The sequence below is a fragment of the Bos javanicus genome, chromosome 6 (assembly GCF_032452875.1).
Source record: "Bos javanicus breed banteng chromosome 6, ARS-OSU_banteng_1.0, whole genome shotgun sequence".
In the NCBI taxonomy this organism is placed as follows: domain Eukaryota; kingdom Metazoa; phylum Chordata; class Mammalia; order Artiodactyla; family Bovidae; genus Bos; species Bos javanicus.
In genome coordinates, this window is record NC_083873.1 from 32,103,933 (window position 1) to 32,124,471 (window position 20,539).

The 20,539-nt window shown below is 36.8% G+C and overlaps 1 protein-coding gene and 1 pseudogene across 1 annotated transcript in view; one reads left to right on the forward strand and one right to left on the reverse strand.

Annotated features, from left to right (window-relative positions):
* GRID2 (glutamate ionotropic receptor delta type subunit 2) overlaps positions 1–20,539 on the reverse strand; it is a 1,602,175-nt gene that overhangs the window by 1,019,711 nt on the left and 561,925 nt on the right. The window lies entirely within an intron of this gene.
* Positions 1,709–2,532, forward strand: LOC133249362 (large ribosomal subunit protein uL30-like; annotated as a pseudogene).

Below are 20,539 nucleotides of genomic sequence, written 5' to 3' on the forward strand. Positions count from 1 at the left end.
CCATATGACATCTGTCACATTACTCAACTCCGCCACTACAGAGAGAAAATAACCATGAACAATACAAAAATAAATAGGGTAGCTCTATTCAAATAATAACTTATTCACAAAAGCAAGAGATGGGCTGGATTTGGCCTGCAGGCCAAACTTTGTCAGTCTCTTTGGTCTTTGGGTTCTCACTGTTTTTATTTTTATTTTTTTAATGTAAAAGGAGTTCTGAGATTTAAGAATTTAAAAACCACTGGAAAGCTCCTAAGGTCAAATTAACCCTTATGATGCCACACTTCAGGAGCTGCCTGAAGAGAAAGCTAGACACAGTGACATTTGGATCCCTGTTATACTGGTGACCAGTGAAGGATGGTATGAGGTCAGAAGAGGAACTACTGCATTCAATCCAGGAGTTGGGGTCTGGGTATTATCAAAGAATACATTATAAAGAAATAGTATCTATATTTTCCAGTATACAGTCAAGATGAAGACTGCCATTTTGGGTTATAGAGTTCTCTTTTCCTTACTACACATAAATCAAGGCATAAGGTTATATTTAGAAAACGTGTGTGTATTTGTGTTTTAAGTAAAATAATCTGCCAAACCCAACCTCTTCTAGCTGAATTGTATATTATGCTAATTGTTAATTTTTGAGAATCTCAGATTGAGTGAAGTGCTTTTTTTTTTTTACCATTTACCTGTTATTTTTTAAAGAAGTAATTTGCTAGTCCATTGTAAATTCTATTATGTTCTCTTCATTTATTACCTTAGAGATTCTAAAGGTGGACTATATCTTACTAGGTGGAATGTTTTACTTGGATTGATTAACTTGGCCTGAGTAGTCTCTGGACAGTTAGGATCTTTGATGTTAAATTCCAGTTCCTGACTTCTGTAAAAGGGCTAAAAACACTAAGAAGGCTGAATTAGAGCTATTTTGTATCTGTATATACTCTTATCTTCACATATGAACACAGACATTTTTATGGATACAAATCCTATTTGAACAGGAAGGACTTTAATATTACCATAGTTTTATTAACTCTTGCTGGACTTTGATAGTAACATCCTTCAGAATGTTACCCTTAAGAATGCCAAGCTCTGTAATGCATAGTTACCATCATGCTCTTATTATTTATTCATAATATTTATGCATTGTTTGAATTTTTAATCATCACCAATGTATCAATGCTTATTGTTTGCCTTGTTACCTTAATGTTAGTTTTCAGTTTATTCATGACATGAAAGATTCAAATATATTTTTCATTTTTTCTTTCAAAAACTATTTTTAGCAAACACTATTTATATTTTGAAACTGGATTATGTGACCCTAGTAGCCCTGTGGTTATGTGTCAGTTACAAAAATAATGACCATTTTTGTAATATGTGGCTGTGCTGTGCTCAGTCCTGTCTGACTCTGCAACTCCCTGGACTGTGGCCCACCAGGCTCCTCTGTCCATGGAATATCCCAGACAAGAATACTGGAGTGGGTTGCCATTCCCTCCTGCAGGGCATCTTCCAGTCCTAGGCATCAAACTTGTGTCACTTGCATCTCCTACCTTGGCAGGTGGATTCTTTACCAACTGTGCCACCTAGCAAGCCCTTTGGTAATATAATGCAATCACCACAGTTTAGTAACCCATCTAACGACCAAAAAGTTCAATTTCTACCTATCTGCATTTCAGAAATACAAGTACATATTCCAAAGATATGTGCTTAAGAATAACTACAGCAGCTCCTTCCCAGCTGGAACCATGGAGGGTGCAGAAGAGAAGAAAAAGAAGGTTCCTGCTGTGCCAGAAACCCTTAAGAAAAAGCAGAAGAATTTCGCAGAGCTTAAGATCAAGCGACTGAGAAAGAAGTTTGCCCAAAAGATGCTTTGAAAGGCAAAGAGGAAGCTTATCTATGAAAAAGCTAAGCATTACCACAAGGGATACAGGCAGATGTATAGAACTGAAATTCGAATGGCTAGGATGGCACACAAAAAGGGGAACTTCTATGTACCCGCGGAATCCAAATTGGCGTTTGTCATCAGGATCAGAGGTATCAACGGTGTGAGCCCAAAGGTTCGAAAGGTGCTGCAGCTCCTTCGCCTTCAGCAGATCTTCAACGGCACATTTGTGAAGCTCAACAAGGCATCAATTAACATGCTGAGAATTGTGGAGCCATACATTGCATGGGGGTACCCAAATCTGAAGTCTGTAAATGAATTGATCTACAAGCATGGTTATGGCAAAATCAACAAAAAGTGAATTGCCTTGACAGACAACGCTTTGATTGCTTGATCTCTTGGGAAATATGGAATCATCTGCATGGAGGATCTGATTCATGAGATCTATACCATTGGAAAATGTTTCAAAGAAGCAAACAACTTCCTGTGGCCCTTTAAATTGTCTTCTCCACGAGGTGGAATGAAGAAAAAGACCACCCATTTTGTAGAAGGTGGAGATGCTGGCAACAGGGAAGACCAGGTCAACAGGCTTATTAGAAGGATGAACTAAGGTATCTACCAGGATTATTTTTGTAATCTGGTTAATAAACAATTGAAACAAACAAACAAAAAAGAATAACTACAGCAACACTGTTTGCAATTACACAAATTAGACAAAGAAATGTAAACGTTAATGAATGCAGGAGCAATTAAATTACTAATGGGACAGCCATTTTATGGAAAACCACATAGTCATTTCAAAGACTGAGGCTGAACAACAAATTATTATGGAAACTCCGGAGAAGGCAATGGCACCCCACTCCAGTACTCTTGCCTGGAAAATCCCATGGAAGGAGGAGCCTGGTAGGCTGTAGTCCATGGGGTCGCTAAGAGTTGGACATGACTGAATGACTTCCCTTAGTTTTCACTTCATGCATTGGAGAAGGAAATGGCAACCCATTCCAGTGTTCTTGCCTGGAGAATCCTAGGGACGGGGGAGCCTGGTGGGCTGCCGTCTATGGGGTCGCACAGAGTCGGACACGACTGAAACGACTTAGCAGCAGCAGCAGCAGCATGGAAACTCTCCCCAGATTGTACAAGGCTATGTACACGTAATCCATTGTTTTTTTTTTCATATATATTTTTACGCATACATCTATGTATGCTAATTTTAAGAAATGTACTGAAAGAAAATCATCACTGCCTTTCATCCAATTATTCTGAAATTTTAGTCAGTCTCAGAGTCATTTGAAGGCTGGGGAAGGGGAAATGGTCTCACTTTAAAAAGTTTTCCTATTTGAGAGTAGCCCTTGAAATCTGCCTTGTCAGTAGGGTCTCATACAATTCTAATGCAGAAGGCAGTGGTTAAAACTAATGTACAGTCAGTATGAGAAGCAGCAGTCTAAGAATTACCTGCAGAATCTCCTGAACAAGCATTTTTTCTGTACTAAATGCATATGTAGCTCCAAGCCTATTTCTCCAGGCATCTTCACTTATCCCTGAATATAAGGTTTCCTACAGGCAGGCCTGCTTATCTTTTGCTTATCTCACCTTACTTTATTTTCCCAATTTCTTTACTCTCTTATGTAAGCCTGAAAAAACTATTAACCTATCTTTAAAATGTTTAGATTATCTCTCAAACTCCTACCTTTGTTTTTATATTTCCTTTTACCCTCAACCTCATCTTCATGCATTAAATTTTATCCTTTTGAGCCACCTCTTCTATAAATTTTTTATTATTCTCAATCACTCTTCCTTCTCTTCACAGTCAATGTAATTGTTATCGAGCACTGCCTTTCCCTTTTAGCATACTATAATTATGTGACTTTTCAACTTATCTCTCCATTAAAGCAAGCTCTATGTAGGGTAGGGTCTTCAAGTCTTTGTATTACAAAGTTTCTGATACTCTGTAGATTCTCAACCCAAGCCAACCAAATTGAGTAAAGTGATTTCATTGCATATTTCCTATGCAAAGTGACAGGACAATTTTGTTTAATACACTCTCAAGTGCTATGCTTTATCATACATACCTCAGTCCCAGAACATTCTGCACATGTCCTTCCATGCCCTCTTACCCATTTTTTCTCCATTTCATCACTAAGACCCCACAGACCTCAGCAGGAATTGCAGGCCTACTGAAGAGAAATGCAGTGTCCAGAAAGCATACAAAGATGTATTAGTACTCACTAACCTGTCTCTATCCAAGTAGTTCTCTAAAGCTCTTTGTATATTTGAAATAATATATTCAGTTATTGGAAATGATTTGCTTAATGTCATTCTTCTCTGATGCAACCTTCTTCTTGAGGGTCTGTTTTATTCATTACCATATCCAAGTAATATAGTAGTTGGCTCATGAAAGATATTTATATATTGCCTGATTAAATGACCAAAGCAACCCATTCCTTCAATTCTCCATCTCATAAAATGGTTAGTCTTTATGCCAGAATGTGAAAATCACCTATAGACAATGCTCTATTTTTCCAGTGCCAAATAATGGCAATATATATGGTGCAAATAAATATAAAATAAAAACAGAAACATTTAAAATATTTATGCTACAAAAAAAAGACTTTATCTTTGCCTTGGACATTAAAGAAAATTCCTACTACAAAGCAGTACAAAACAAAATGAAAACCCCAAACCTTTAGATGTGTGAACGAAATATTGATAACATTCACTTCACTTTGCCAATAGCTTTGTACCTTGTACTAATATTGTTTTTTTTAATAGCAATATAAAATTTATGGGTGAAATTCTTCAACTGGGGAAATTATTTTCTTAGACAATTTTAGCAAGCTATTACTCTACCACAACTGATATTTTTCAACTCAATGCTGCAAAAAATAGACTTTAAGCCCTGACTATTTTACATGGTCTGAGTTCAGCAGATATCTATAAAAACACTTTTAAAAGCATTGGTTTCCTTGGGTAGTATGGTCATTTTTAGCAATACTGAATCATGCAAACCAAGAACACAGTATATCTTTCCATCTGCTTGTGTCATCTACACTTTCTATTTTTAGTGTCTTATAGTTTTCTGAGTAATCAAACTTTTACCTCCTTAACTAGGCTTGCTCCAAGGTATTTTATTCTTTTTTATGCAAAGGTAAATGTGTTTTTTTCTATCATTTATCTTTCTACTAGTTCATTATTCGAACATAGAAATACAACAGATTTTTGTCTATTAATTTGTATCCTGAAACTTCACCAAAGTCATTGATGAATTCTAGTAGTTTTTTGGTTGTGTTTTCAGCATTTTCTGTATACAGTATCATGTCATCTGCAAATAGTGACAGTTTTACTTTTTCCTTTCCAGTTAGTATTCCTTTCATTTCTTCTTTTTTTCTGATTGTTGTGCCTAGAATTTCCAAATCCATGTTGAGTGAAAGTGGTGAGAGTGGGCCTCCATGTCTTCTTTCTGATCTTTGAGGAAATGCTTTCAGTTTTTCACCATTGAGTATAATGTTAGCTGTGGGTTTGTCACATATGGTTTTATTATGTTGAGGGATGCTCTTCCTATGTTTGCTTTCTGGGCAGGTTTTTACTTTTTTCCCCCATAAATGACCATACAAACAAGGACATGTATAGACTTGATGCAATCCCTATCAAAATGTCAATGGAATTTTTCAGAAACCTAGAAAAACTGATTTTAAAATTAGTATGTAAACACCCAGTCCATTTTAAAGGAGATCAGTCCTGGGTGTTCTTTGGAAGGACTGATGCTAAAGCTGAAACTCCAATACTTTGGCCACCTCATGCGAAGAAGTGACTCACTGGAAAAGACTCTGATGCTGGGAGGGATTGGGGGCAGGAGGAAAAGGGGACAACAGAGGATGAGATGGCTGGACGGCATCACCGACTCGATGGACATGAGTTTGGGTGAACTCCGGGAGTTGGTGATGGACAGGGAGGCCTGGCATGCTGCGATTCATGGGGTCGCAAAGAGTCGACACAACTGAGCGACTGAACTGAACTGAAATGAACTGATGTAAACACAAAAGACTCCAAATAGCCAAAACAATCTTGAAAAAGAAGAACAGTGCTGGACGCATCATGCCCCCTGACTTCACACTATACACCAAAGCAACTATAATTAAAACAATATGGCACTGGCACAAAAAAAGACACTTGAATCTATGGAACAACATAGAGAGCCCAGAAATAAACCAAAGAACTGTGATCAATCAATCTGTGACAAATGAGCGAAGAACAGAAAATGGAGAAAAGACAGTCTCTTCAATAAGTGGCACTGCAAAAATTGGACAGGTACATAAAACAATTAAATTAGAACATTCTCTAATACCAAATACACTCAAAATTAGTTAAAGACCTAAATAAAAGATTGGATGGTATAAAAATCCTAGAGGAAAACACAGAAGAATAGTTTTTGACATAAATCACAGTAATACATTTTTGGATCCCTCAGCTAAAACAAAGAGAACAAAAACAAACAAACAAGTTATACCCAACTAAACTTAAAAGCTTTTCATAGCAAAGGAAATCATCAACAAAATGAAAATAAAATACAATGTATTAAATGGGAGCAAATATTTGCAAATGATATGACCAATAGAAGATTAATATATAACATATATAAACAGTTTATAAAACTCAGTATTGATAAAACCTAATAACTCAATTAAAAAATAGGTAGGAAAACTGAATAAACTCCCCCCGCTCCCCCCGTCACGCCAAAGGGGAAATGCAGATGGTCAAGAGGCACATGAAAAGATGCTCAACATCACAGACCATCAGGGAAATGTAGGGAAGGAGAGGGTTAGATTAATTGAGAGAGTAGCGTGGAAACACATAAACGATCATACGTAAAACAGGTAGCTAATGGAAGTGGCTGTATCACACGGAGCTCAACCCAGTGCTCTGTGACAACCTCAAGCAGTGGGATAGGCTGGGGAGTGGGAGGGAGGAAAAAAAAGGAGGGGCATATGTATACTGATGCCTGATTCACATTGTTGCATGGCAGAAACCAAGGAAATATCGTAAAGCAATTATCCTCCAATTTTTTTTTAAAAAAAGCAATGAGATATGATCTCACACTTTTCAGAATGGCTATCATCAAAAAGGACACAACAAATTTTGGTGAGGAGGTGGAGAAAGGATACCTGTACCCCGTAGTGGCAATGTGAACTGATGCGGCCACTACAGAAAACAGTACAGAGGTATCTTTATAAAAATTAAAAACAGAACTACCATGCAACCCATTTAAAATTCAAAAGGATGATGCTATTAAAGCATTGCACTCAATATCTCACCAAATTTGGAAAACCCAGCAGTGGCTACAGCACTGGAAAAGGTCAATCTTTCTCCCAATTCCCAAGAAGGGCAATACTAAAGAATCTTCCAACTACCAGATAATTGCATTCATTTCCTATGCTAGTAAGGTTATGCACAAAATCCTTTAAGCTAGGCTTCAGCAGTACTTCCAGATGTACAAGCTGGGTTTAGAAAAGGTTGAGAAACCATAGATTGAACTGCCAACATTCACTGTATCATAGAGAAAGCAAGGGATTTCAAGAAAAACATCTACTTCTTTTTTATTGACTATACCAAAGCCTTTAACTGTGTGGATCTTAACAAATTGTGGAAGATCTTATAGAGATGGGAATACCAGACCATCTTATCTGTCTCCTAGAAACCTGTATGTGGGTGAATACGCAACAGATAGAACTTTATATGGAACGACTAACTGGTTCAAAATTGGGAAAGAAATATGACAAGGCTATATAGTATCATGCACAGAGAATATCATGCGAAATGCCAAGCTGGATCAGTTACAAGTTGGAATCAAGATTTCTGGGAGAAATATCAACAACCTCAAATATGTGGATGATACCATTCTAATGGCAGAAAGCAAAGAGGAACTAAAGAGCCTCTTGATGAGGGTGAAAGAGGAGAGTGAAAAACCAGCTTAAAACTAAGTATCAAAAACAAATCAAAACTAAGATCATGGCATATGTTCCCATCACTTCATGGTGAATAGAAGGGGAAAAGGTGGAAGCAGTGACAGATTTCCTCTTCTTGGGCTCTAAAATCACTGAGGATGATGACTGCAGCCATGAAATCAGAAGATGATTGCTTCTTGGAAGGAATACTATGACAAACCTAGAGAGTGTATTAAAAAGCAAAGTCTCACTGTGCTGCCTAAGGTCTGTATAGTCAAGGCCATGGTCCTTCCAGTAGTCATGTACAGCTATAAGAGTTGGACCATAAAGAAGACAGAGTGTCAAAGAATTGATGCTTTCAAACTGCGATGCTGGAGAAGACTCTTGAGAGTCCCTTGGACTGCAAGAAGGTCAAACCTGTCAAGCCTAAAGGAAATCAGTCCTGAATATTCATTGGAAGGACTGATGCCGATTCTGAAGTCCAATACTTTGGCCATCTGATGCAAAGAGCCTGCTCACTGGAAGAGACCCTGATGCTGGGAAAGACTGAAGGCAGAAAGAGAAGATGGTGACAGAGGATGAGATGGTTGGATGGAATCACCGATTCAGTGCATATGAACTTGGGCAAACTTTTGAAAACAGTGAGGGATAGGGAGGCTTGGCATGCTTCAGTCCATGGGGTCGCAAGTGTCAGAAATGAATTGGTGACTGAACAACAACATCATTAGAGAAAAGCAAAAATCTCCCTGGGCTCTGGGTGCCAGTAAGCAAAGGTAAACTTGCTTACTGATAATATTACTGCCACTAATATGACTGAAAAAAAGAACAAATATTCATTCCTGATAGGCCTTCAGTAGGGTTTATGATTGAATCACATGTGTAAATACATCCTAGTTTTGTATAACCATAATTCTGGTTTTTAATCAAAATTTGACTTCTAATAAGCAATATTTAAGCTTAATAAATACTTGATATTATGATTTAGTATGGGTATCTCCTAGTGTCTGAAAATATTTTTTATAGTTTCAGAGATATCACTAGATATTATAGAAGAAAACTTGTTCTAGACCCAATACACCTGGAGAAGTCTAAAATACTAAACTGACTTTTTTTCTATAATTCTGTTTCTCAGAACTATAAATATGTTAAAGCTTATTTGGAAAAACAGAAAGGGCATAATATGAAGTGTTTCTCAAAAAGTCTCACTGTAAACCTTTTTACCCTGGATGTTCCTTGATATTCTAAATATTGCCCTTGATTTACACAAATTCCTAAGAAACCACAAAATATCCTGAATGTCCAAAGCAACCTTGAACAAAAAAGCAAAGTCTCAGACATCAGGCTCTCTAATTTTAATCTATATTACAAAGCTGTAATAATCAACAAAGTATGGTATTGGTATAAAAAGAGACACATCGATCAATTGAAGAAAATGGAAAGCCCAGAAATAAATCCACACATACATAGTCAATTAATTTCCAGCAAAGGTGCCAGAGTATACCACAGGGAAAGGGTAGTCTCTTCCATAGATTGTGTTTTTGGGAAACAGGATCGCCACATGCAAAAAGAATAAAACTAGACCTCTAATACTATAATAAAATCAACTCAAAATGGATTAAAGCCTTGAACATAAGACCTGAAACCATAAAGCTCTTAGAACAAAAACTCTTTGATGGCTCTCTTCATAGTGATTTTTGGGATTTGACACCAAAAGTAAAGTCAACAAAAGCAAAAATAAACATGTAAAAGGGATTTTGCAGGTGTGATTAAAGTTAAGGGCCTTGAGATGGAGAGATTATTCTGGACTACCTTGGTGGATCCAATCTAAAAACAAGGTCCTTACAACCATCTTTCTAATAGCGTAGAGAAGAAAGTGGAGAACCTTTCAGACTGCAGCAAACCAGAGAGACAATAGCAAGGAAATGATTTGACCTGCTATTGATGGGCTGGAAGATAGAGACAGGAATTCCATGAGACAAATAATATATAGACAGGTAGCTTCTAGAAGCGGGGAAATGAAAAGGATTTTCCCCTAGAGCTTCCAGAAATGAACATAGTCCTGTCAACACTTCTAGTTTACCTCAGTGGGGTCCATGTCAGAATTTTGCCCTACAGACCTGCTTTGTTTCATTCACCTAGTCAGTGGTGATTTGAAATACAAAACGAATGCATCATTATATGGACATCAATGTGATGCTGGAGGAAGAGTAGCAAGCAGGTCACTGGAACTTAAGATAACATAGAAATAGATTCCAGTTTATATAACAGTTGAACATTTCTCGAAGATAGTCATGAGGCACCAATAATCCAATGAAAATGAGCAAATGAGTGCAATAGGTATTTTTCCAAAGAAGATATACTAATGTCAACAGATACATAAAAACATACTCAACATTACCAATCATCACTGAAATGCAAATCAAAGACACAATGTGGTTTCTGCTATCACTTCACATCTGTTATGCTAGCTACTGTCAAAAAGAAGATAACCAATATTGGTGAGGCTGTGAAGAAAAGAGGGTCTTTGTTCACTGTTGGCATGAATGTAAACTGGTACATCCATTATGGAAAACAGTACAGAAGTTCTTCAAAGATTAAAAACAGAACTACCATATAAGCCAGCAATCTCACTTCTGGATATACATCCAAAGTAACAAAATCACTACCTCAAAGAAATTTCTGTATCCCTATGTTCACTGCAGCATTATTCACAATAGCCAAGCTATGGAAACAATTGTCAATAGATGGATGCATAAAAAATATATATATATATGTATATATATATATATGTTTATGTATATATATATGCTGCTGCTACTGCTGCTAAGTCGCTTCAGTCGTGTCCGACTCTGTGCGACCCCCCAGACAGCAGCCCACCAGGCTCCCCCGTCCCTGGGATTCTCCAGGCAAGAACACTGGAGTGGGTTGCCATTTCCTTCTCCAATGCATGAAAGTGAAAAGTTAAAGTGATCGCTCAGTGGTGTCCGGCTCTTAGTGACCTGATGGACTGCAGGCTATCAGGGTCCTCCATCCTTTGGATTTTCCAGGCAACAGTACTGGAGTGGGGTGCCATTGCCTTCTCCGTGTATATATATATATATATATATATATATATATATATATATATAATATTCCATATATATAATAAGTATATAAGAGATTATATATATATATATATATAAAATATCCCATGTGTACCTTCATATACAGATAAAGATACACATGAAATATTATTCAGCTTTTAAAAAGAAGGGCTTCTTGGGTAGGTCAAATGGTAAAGAATCTGCCTGCAATGCAGGAGACCCGTGTTTGATCCCTGGGTCGGAAGGATCCCCTGGAGAAGGGCATGACAACCCACTCCAGTATTCTTGCCTGGGGAATCCCATGGACAGAGGACCCTGGTGGGCTACAGTCCATGGGGTTGCAAAGAGTCAGACACGACTGAACGACGAACACCCACACAGAAAGAAGGAAATCCTGCCATTTACAATAAGATGAGTGAAGCCAGAGAGGATCATGAAGTGAAAAAGCCAGGCAAATAGAGACAAATGCTGCAAGCATTCTTTATATGTGGAATCGAGAGAGAGAGAGAAGGAGAAAAGAAAATGGAAAAGAAAAAAAAAATGTATCTCAAGGTATGAGTTTAAATGTCAGGTCATACAGCACTGAAACTCATGTCCTTTCAGTGACACTAAGAGATAATGACAGCTTAATCATTCCCTCTCCTCCTGAGAAAGACAGAGACTGTCTCAAATGGTTTACTGAAAGAAGGGTCAGATGATTTCTGTATAATATGTTCTGTAACTACACAATGAACCATTGCAGTCCATACTAAAATTGAATAACCCTGTTCTCTTTTGAAAGTGAAGGAGATTGCAGATCTAGGAAGAAAGATTTTTTGCTCTGTTTCAAATGAGTGTAATAAAAACAATTATAAAGAATACAAATCACAAGAAAATCTATGAAGAATCTTTCAGTAATTCAGTACAAGGTACTCCCAGGATCTTCCCATAATCAGTCTGTGTTGCAAACACATACTTAACTTATGGTTAATACAAGATATATTTTAAATTAGAAAGAAAAATACTTTTGATAAATAAAGTTTGGTTAGTAATACTAAAGTTTTATACTTTATTTATTAATACTAAAAGTATCCAAAGAGTACATTAGAAAGTGTTAGTCATTCAGTCGTGTCTGACACTACGGACTGTAGCCCACAAGCCTCCTCTGTCCATGGAATTCTCCAGGGAAGAATACTGTAGTGGGTATCCATTTCATTCTCCAGGGGATCTTCCTGACCCAGGGATCGAACCTGGGTCTCCTGCATTACAGGCAGATTCCTTATCATCTCAGTCACCAGGGAATAAGAAGAATTCTTTTTTTTAATTTTTATTTTATATTGAAGCATAGTTGATTAACAAGGTTGTGTTTCAGGTGTACCACAAAGTTATTCATTTGCACATATACATGTATCTTTTCTTTTTCAAATTATTTTCCCATTTATATTATTATAGACTATTGAGCAGCAATCCCTGAGCTACACAGTAGATCCTTGTTGGTTATCTAATAATAATGCATAAAAAGTCTTCAAGACACTGAATACATTGGACTATAAAACAAAGTGGTATCATACTGAGTGATATAAATCTTAATTATGTAATTTAGACTACACATTGCAAAATGTAGACTTAGCTCTCTTAGTTCATTGGGAATAAATATTTAAAAACAGAATTAAAAATAAAGATTTTTGGAACTAGACAAAGAATGGAAATCCCACAGTTGTCCTATTTACTGCATGATCTTGGACAAATAGCCTCAGTTTGCTATTCTTGGAACTAAATGCTATTATGAGCATTACATTAGAAAATATAGAAGTGTTTCCCATTTCAGCATGCTCTACTTGAAGTAGAGCACAGAAACAGGCTAACAAATCATGGAAAACAATGTTCATTTATGTTGTTTATCTATTACCAAAAACAAAGAATAGAGGAAAGTAGAACAAATAACGTAAAACGTCGTTAATTAGGAGTTAATTATGGTGAGAAGGTCATCATCCTTAATTAGTTAAAATTCTGAAATGTAGAATATTCATAAATGTGAAATTATTCCCTTCAGGGCCATAAAGTAACACAAACAAATTGTTAAACAAACATTAAATAAGAGTTCAGACAGACTCACTTTAATGAACAGATAAATGACACTTTTTATTCTGTGCAAATGCCATGGTAGAATACTTAACTCAAGTGTGTTTTCTTAAGTATAATATTTCTTTTACATGTTCTCACTCAACCCAAGTGAAGCTATTGATTTACTTATCAAATTCTAATAAGTAAAATTGCATCTATATATCTACCTGTAAATAGAGTCCACAAAATTTTATAGTTAAATCATTATGAATTCTGCATAAACTTAACTCAAAATTTATAATATCTGGTTATCAGTGACTTTGGAGGCAGAATAAAATGGTGTAGAAACTGAAAAATAAGAATATCCTATTTTGATTTAGAACTTTAAATATAATAAATGTGGGTTTCATCTAAATTACAGTTCTTGACAACATTACCACTACCTGATGGGGGATATAGTTACTTTAGGTCACTTAGTTGGAGATCCAAGCTAAGTAAGCTATCATTAGGTTCCTAAATATTAATATTTAAGAGGAATTTCTAGATATTTGTTATTCTGATAACTTGGGGAAATATTTCTAGATACTGTCACCATTCAAAATTTGCTGTCAAATTTGGCTACTTAGATATAGGTCCATACTGAATACATGACTTAATAGCATACTTTTTAAAGTTTTACAAGGAATGAAGACTGTGTGTAACATAAAAAACTTTTTGTTGAATGGTTTGATAATGAAATGAAAAATTAATACACCGTTCATACACACAATTAATTCACTCAGTTTTCACTCGCTGAGCATAGACATTATTTTGCATTCCCTTAAAGAGCATCAGATACAAAATTCAAATGAGGGTCATTGAATAAAATAATAAACGACCCTCCTCAGAACTTTATGCTAATAATGAGCTTATTCTTTTCAGAATATAAAATCCTTGCCATAACGTTAACACCCAAGATAGACAAGATAGAAGATTTTACCAGACAAGAGATGCTCAGGTATTAAACAATCCCTGGCAAAAGAATTATTAGAAACAAACAAGCAAAAGCCAGAAAAGAAAACCATAGCTGTTTCACAACAGAGGCTTTAACATTTGTATATAATAAAGAAGATCAAATATTTTGCACAAAAGAATATGTTTTAATAACTTTCACCAAATTTGAGGACTTAAAATAGATTATTCATTATAGTTGAAAAGAAAGATTACTTGTTGTCTATGAAGACTGTCTCCATTGTATGTCTTCCTTAGTCTACATGTCACACTCCTCAAATTCCTATTCACACAGTCTACCCCTGATCATCTAGCTCAGACCTTTCAGAGACGTTTCTCTTTATGCAATGTTTCATTAATTACCATAAGACCAATAAATCCCTCTTATTAGTATTGTCCATAATATTGGTTATTAGCCACCATCATAGCTATAGTCCCTGTGATTACCAACATGAATGGTTAATGTCACTTTCATGGTCAATGTCAGAAGGAATCACAGTTCTATCTCTGGAGTCATCACATAAAGTATGGCCTGTGGGACACCACTACATACATTTGATATAACATGCTTGTACGCCAAGGATTTTTGTTGTTGTATCCATTGGGAGGTAAATAAATAAAATATTTAGAAGGACTATCAAGAGTTTATCAGACTCATACCCTTTAATATATAATAAATTTATCTTATTCATATGATAGGGGAAGGGTGTCACTGGGGGGATAACATTGGAAGTTTTCAGCAGAACAGCAGCACGATCAGATTATAATTTTCAATTTACTTTTTATTTTATATTGAGGTACTGTTGATTTACAATGGTGTTAGTTTCAGTAAAGCAAAGTGGTTTTATTACACAGACACATATATATCCATTCTTTTTCAGATTATTTTCCCATATTGGTTATTAGAGAATATTGAGTAGAGTTCCCTGTGCTATCTAGTAGGTTCTTGTTGATAATCTATATTTAACATACAGTAATGTACATTAATCGAAAACTCCTAATTTACCCCAAATCCCAACTGTAAAGAATCTGCCTGCAATGTAGAACAACCAGATTCGATCCCTGGGTTGGGAATATCGCCTGGAGAAGGGAATGGCAACTCACTCCAGTATTGTTACCTGGAAAATCCCAGGGACAGAGGGTCCTGGGGGCTATAGTCCATGGGATAGCAAAGAGTTGGACTAAGCACACACACACACACAAGCAACTAACACTACTACCACTAACCTATCCCCTTTGGTATCCAAGTTTGTTTTCCAAGTCTGTGAGTTATTTCTGTTTTGTTAATAAGTTCATTTGTATCATCTTTTTAGATTCCACACATAAATGATACCATAAATTTGTCCTTCTCCAGGTGGCACTAGTGGTAAAGAACCCCTCTGGCAATGACAGGAGACATAAGAGATGTGAATTCAATCCCATGGTCAGGAAGATCCTCTGGAGCAAGAAATGGCAACCCACTCCTGTCTTCTTGCCTGGAGAATCCCATGGAGAGAGGAGCCTGGTGGGCTACAGTCCACAGGGTCACAAAGAGTTGGGTACAACTGAAGCAATTTAGCACGCACACCCACAATGTTCAACTTACTAAATTCTGGTATTTATTTTGCCTGGCCCGGTTTTGTACAGTCACTATATAAGCCTACAAACTGACAAGGAGCCATGCTTTAATGTTTTAGTAGTAGTCAATTTTTAATGCCACTAGAGTCTGGAGAAGGCAATGGCACCCCACTCCAGTATTCTTGCCTGGAAAATCCCATGGACAGAGGAGCCTGGTAGGCTGCAGTCCATGGGGTCGCTAAGAGTCGGACATGACTGAGTGACTTCACTGTCACTTTTCACTTTCATGCATTGGAGAAGGAAATGGCAGCCCACTCCAGTGTTCTTGCCTGAAGAATCCCAGGGACGGGGGAGTCTGATGGGCTGCCATCTATGGGGTTGCACAGAGTCGGACACCACTGAAGCGACTTAGCAGCAGTAGCAGCAGAGACAATTCAATCTTTAACAAAACTGACTTTAAAATTATTAATTTGCTATAAGATTTTGATATTTCAGGCATCATGTATTGATAAAATACTAGTACATTTTTATAGGGATCAAATACAAAAATATTAAAATATTATCCTGTACTTACCTTTATCTAAATTAATAGAAAATCAATGTGTAAAATTTTCTTTGGAGGTTAGAAACTTATATTTTTATTTAGCAGATATCAAGACTTGTAATTTGTCTCTGTGAAGTTTAAAATAGCTTTCCTCTAACTTCCAGGAAGCTCATTTGATTAATTTAGATATTGGTCAGACTTATTAGTCACATATTAACTTTATATACCCATACATGTACACACATGCTTCCATACATACTAAGAAAAATTAATGCACTCATGTAAGACTTTGACGGCGATGAGATATATTTTTGTACATAAAATTTCAGAGACAGAAATTGTATTTATAAAAATGTAGTGGTTAACAGAGATAAAATTTAGTTGAGATGTTTTTGATTACCATTTGTACAGAAAACACTACTCCTGGGCATAAAAGAAATGATAAAAAAACAATTTCTGTCTTCTAAGAAATTCCCATTTGTTGAAAGGGTCACTAAATACGGCTACTGTGCCAATGTCAAATAGACTGCTTGGCAAATCCGAATCCACCCTCTATTGCCTGCGCTGCAATAATGGAGACAGGCTTTAAAAGTATTTTTCCTTTGCCAACTTGCACGTTTCTAAGCGTTGTCAGCAGATGGTGCTAGAGGGACACTGGAGGAAGAAGGGTTTGGTCCCAGTATGTTCCTCTCACAAGGCTTCTACAGTGCAGTTTCTCCCGTGCATGGCTCTGATATTACATGGTGGCCCATTGCCCCCAGCAACCAGCAGCTCCTTCTAGTTGGTCTTCTGATAGATTAAAAATCAGTTCCAAGGACTTCCTTGTATGTCCAGTGGTTAAGTCTCCATACTACCACTGTAGGGGTTGCAGGTTCAATTGCTGGATGGGAACTAACATGTCATGTGGTGCAGCCAAAAAATTCCCAAGGCCTGGCAACTCCCTGTAGATGGCTTTCTTGAAAACCTTCTAAGGTAACTTTGTAATCTAATGGTAATTAACGGTGACACATTTTCCTGTGAACAGCAGCCTCCAGCACCCCCTGGTTGGTTTTACCAGGAATGCCAAAATGCAACATCTTATGGATGTTTTCTCTCATTACTCCCTAGGATGGCATAGCAGTGGAAAACTGACATTTCCTTGGCTTTGCAGAGAAATGATGCTGGTAATAAGGCTCCTCCAAACGGATGGCTTCTTCACTACTGAAAAGGAAGATTTCTAACAAACTCTGCTGCCACCACGCCTCAGTAACTTGTCCTCTATCCAGTGAGCCATGGATGTGTCTTCTCAGAGTCTGGATCTCAGCCCTACAAGAGGTGTGCAAGTTCCTTCTTGGGTGCAACACCTCAGCTCTAGAGGTGGTGGTTGCTCTTTATATCTAAATACTCCTATATTCTATGCTGCTGCTGCTGCTGCTAAGTCACTTTAGTCATGTCCAACTCTGTGCGACCCCACAGACGGCAGCCCACCAGGCTCCCCCGTCCCTGGGATTCTTCAGGCAAGAACACTGGAGTGGGTTGCCATTTCCTTCTCCAATGCATGAAAGTAAAAAGTGAAAGTGAAGTCGCTCAGTCGTGTCCGACTCTTAGCAACCCCATGGACTGCAGCCCACCAGGCTCCTCCATCCATGGGATTTTCCAGGCAAAAGTACTGGAGTGTGGTGCCATTGCCTTCTCCAAGCCCTATTTAATTATTGTTAGTCAATCCTTTATTACTCCAAAATTCCATCTATTTATTCTGTATATTAAACTTGCCCTATTTAAATTACTGTGTGATTTCTGCCTCCCAGTGGGCCTCTATTACATACATCAAAAGCAACAAAAGACTTAATCTAAAAGTCAAGTAGCAATAATACGAGATAATAATACAAAATGTGTCCCAAGACACAGGAAGGATAACAAGCATTGCACCAAAGCGTGAAACTATCAATAAAACATTTCATGGACTTTGGGTTAAATCTACAAGGACAGAGAAAATTTTTTTTAGATAGAAAACAATGAGGGTGAATTTCTGAGAATGGCGTTAGCTAAGGGACTCTCATATTGTTAGAAAATCGAAGAGTCTCAACAGAGGATCGGCAGGGTAATTTAAGAGATTAATTAGGCTGGGAATATATGGTAGGATCAGTTACAGATAATCTTTCAATGCGATACCTAGGATTTTGTACATATCATATGGATACTGGTGAGCTAAACAGATTTTCACCAAAGAATGTCTGTTTCCTTTAGAAATCCACTTTGATATCAGTTACTTTATCTCAGGAGCCCTGACAGATAATACACTTTTGCCTGCTCCTTAAACAAAATCATATGCTCCTGTCCTTAAAAGTGTGTGTATATATCCATCATAATGAATAACTATGAGGAGAAATCTGAGAAGGCTGCATGGATATAAATATGCATTCAAACCAAGAACAACATTCAAAAGCATTTATCAAAAATGCAAGATGCTAAGAGCACTATTTGTATTGTGAATATTAAAATTTTTGCATCTTGCTAAAATATATAAATGGTGGGGAACCAGGAGATCCATTTTTATTTAATTCCTTTCACATGTCCACATTTAAATCATTAGTTATAGTTTGAGAACTGTAGGGCACAGCATTCACACTTCAGGAAAAATTCCAATTGAAAGCTAGATGTATATACCCGCATGTCTTTAAAGACAAAAGAAAAAAAAAAGTGCACCTTCATCAATATCTAAAGGGATTGAGTTTAGTCTACAACATTATCAAAGTCATAAAATGGATATCCCGCAGGGGTCTAGATAATGCATTCTTTTCCCATTTTGTTAGGCTCTGAGAGAGACTCAACTGTCAGGCACCTGTCAAGTAGAAGGGAACGTCAAGCAACACCTTCAAGAAATAGCAAATTAAGTATATGTCAATGAGTTGCTGGACTGAATGGGAATGTCAAACATGCCAGAATAATAGACACTTTCTGTATCAGATTGCAAGATTATTTATAGGGAGTTGTGTACCTGCACAGCATAAATCAAATTTTCATTCATCTGCTGCTAGTGATCTTATCATCACTATATACAATTCCACTTGGCTAAGAAAAAAAAAAACACTACTTGAAGTTGCCTCATTTAAATAGGGGCATTATGCTATGTTGAGGATTGCTACTGAAATATTACATATAAAATCACAGTAGTAATGCTATAATTAAAATAAATGACTTTCCATTTCTATATTTATGTTTATATCATTTTGTTACTTTAATTTTTGAGTCCAAATACTTTCTTTTCTCAGGAAGGTGAGTTTCTATTACCATATCACATTTCTCTCATAAAAAGATTTTTCTTATTAAATCTCTTACACTGCCTTTTATCTGCTTTGGCATATCATTTTCACTGGGTAAGGATGTTTTTGTAATCTACATTACAATCATCAAACAAATGGACATTTTATAATGTCTAAACCAACTTGTTTTTCCCTCATTGGTAATGAATAATTACCTTTCTTTCATAAAAAATGCTGATATTCATATGATAAAGATACATTCATTCAAAGAAGGCTTTTTTCCTTCTAATAATAATTAGCTATTATTACAAATAATTTGTATTAGAGTACACATAGAGATTATACGGCTCAGATGGTAAAGTATCTGCCTGCAATGCTGGAGACCAGGGTTTGATCCCTGGGTCAGGAAGATCCCCTGGAGAAGGGAATGGCAACCCACTCCAGTATTCTTGCCTGGAGAATCCCATGGACAGAGGAACCTGTATAGCCTAGAGGTGGGCTACAGTCTATGGGGGCCGCAAAGGACATGACTGAGTGACTTACACTTCTTTCACTTTCCAAGGGGAAGATTTGCTGAAATATATCATTTTTTTAAAATATAAATTTACGTATTTTAATTGGAGGCTAATTACTTTACAATATTGTATTGGTTTTGCCATACATCAACATGAAATATATCATTTTTAATATACAGAACATTCTAGCCAGCAAACAACTTTCTATTTAAATGATTGTTCTTTACTGTCAACAGTTTATGTCTTACTTAAAAGTATAATGATATTCTAAAATTAATTAATCTAATTGGTGTAGGGTCAAAGCAGAAATCTTATTTGTCAAAGATTTCCTGAATTCTTTAGCTATGTCAATATAATCCTGGACATCTATAAAAAATTAAAAACTAAGTCAATTTGCTTTTTATAAATATTTGGTATTTGATAAATTTTAGGCTTCCCAGGTGGTCCTAGTGGTAAAGAACCCACTTGCCCATGCAGGAGATTGAGAGACTGGGGTTTGATCCCTTGGTTGGGAAGATACCCTGGAGGAGGTATGGTAACCCACTCCAGTATTCTTGCCTGGAGAATCACATGGCCATGGAAGCCTACTTGGGCTACAGTCCATAGAGTTGCAAACAATCAGACATGACTGACGTGATGTGGCATGCATGCATTTGGTAAATTTGGGACTTAATGATTCCATGTATGGCAACCCACTCCAGTACTCTTGCCTGGAAAATCCCATGGACGGAGGAGCCTGGTAGGCTGCAG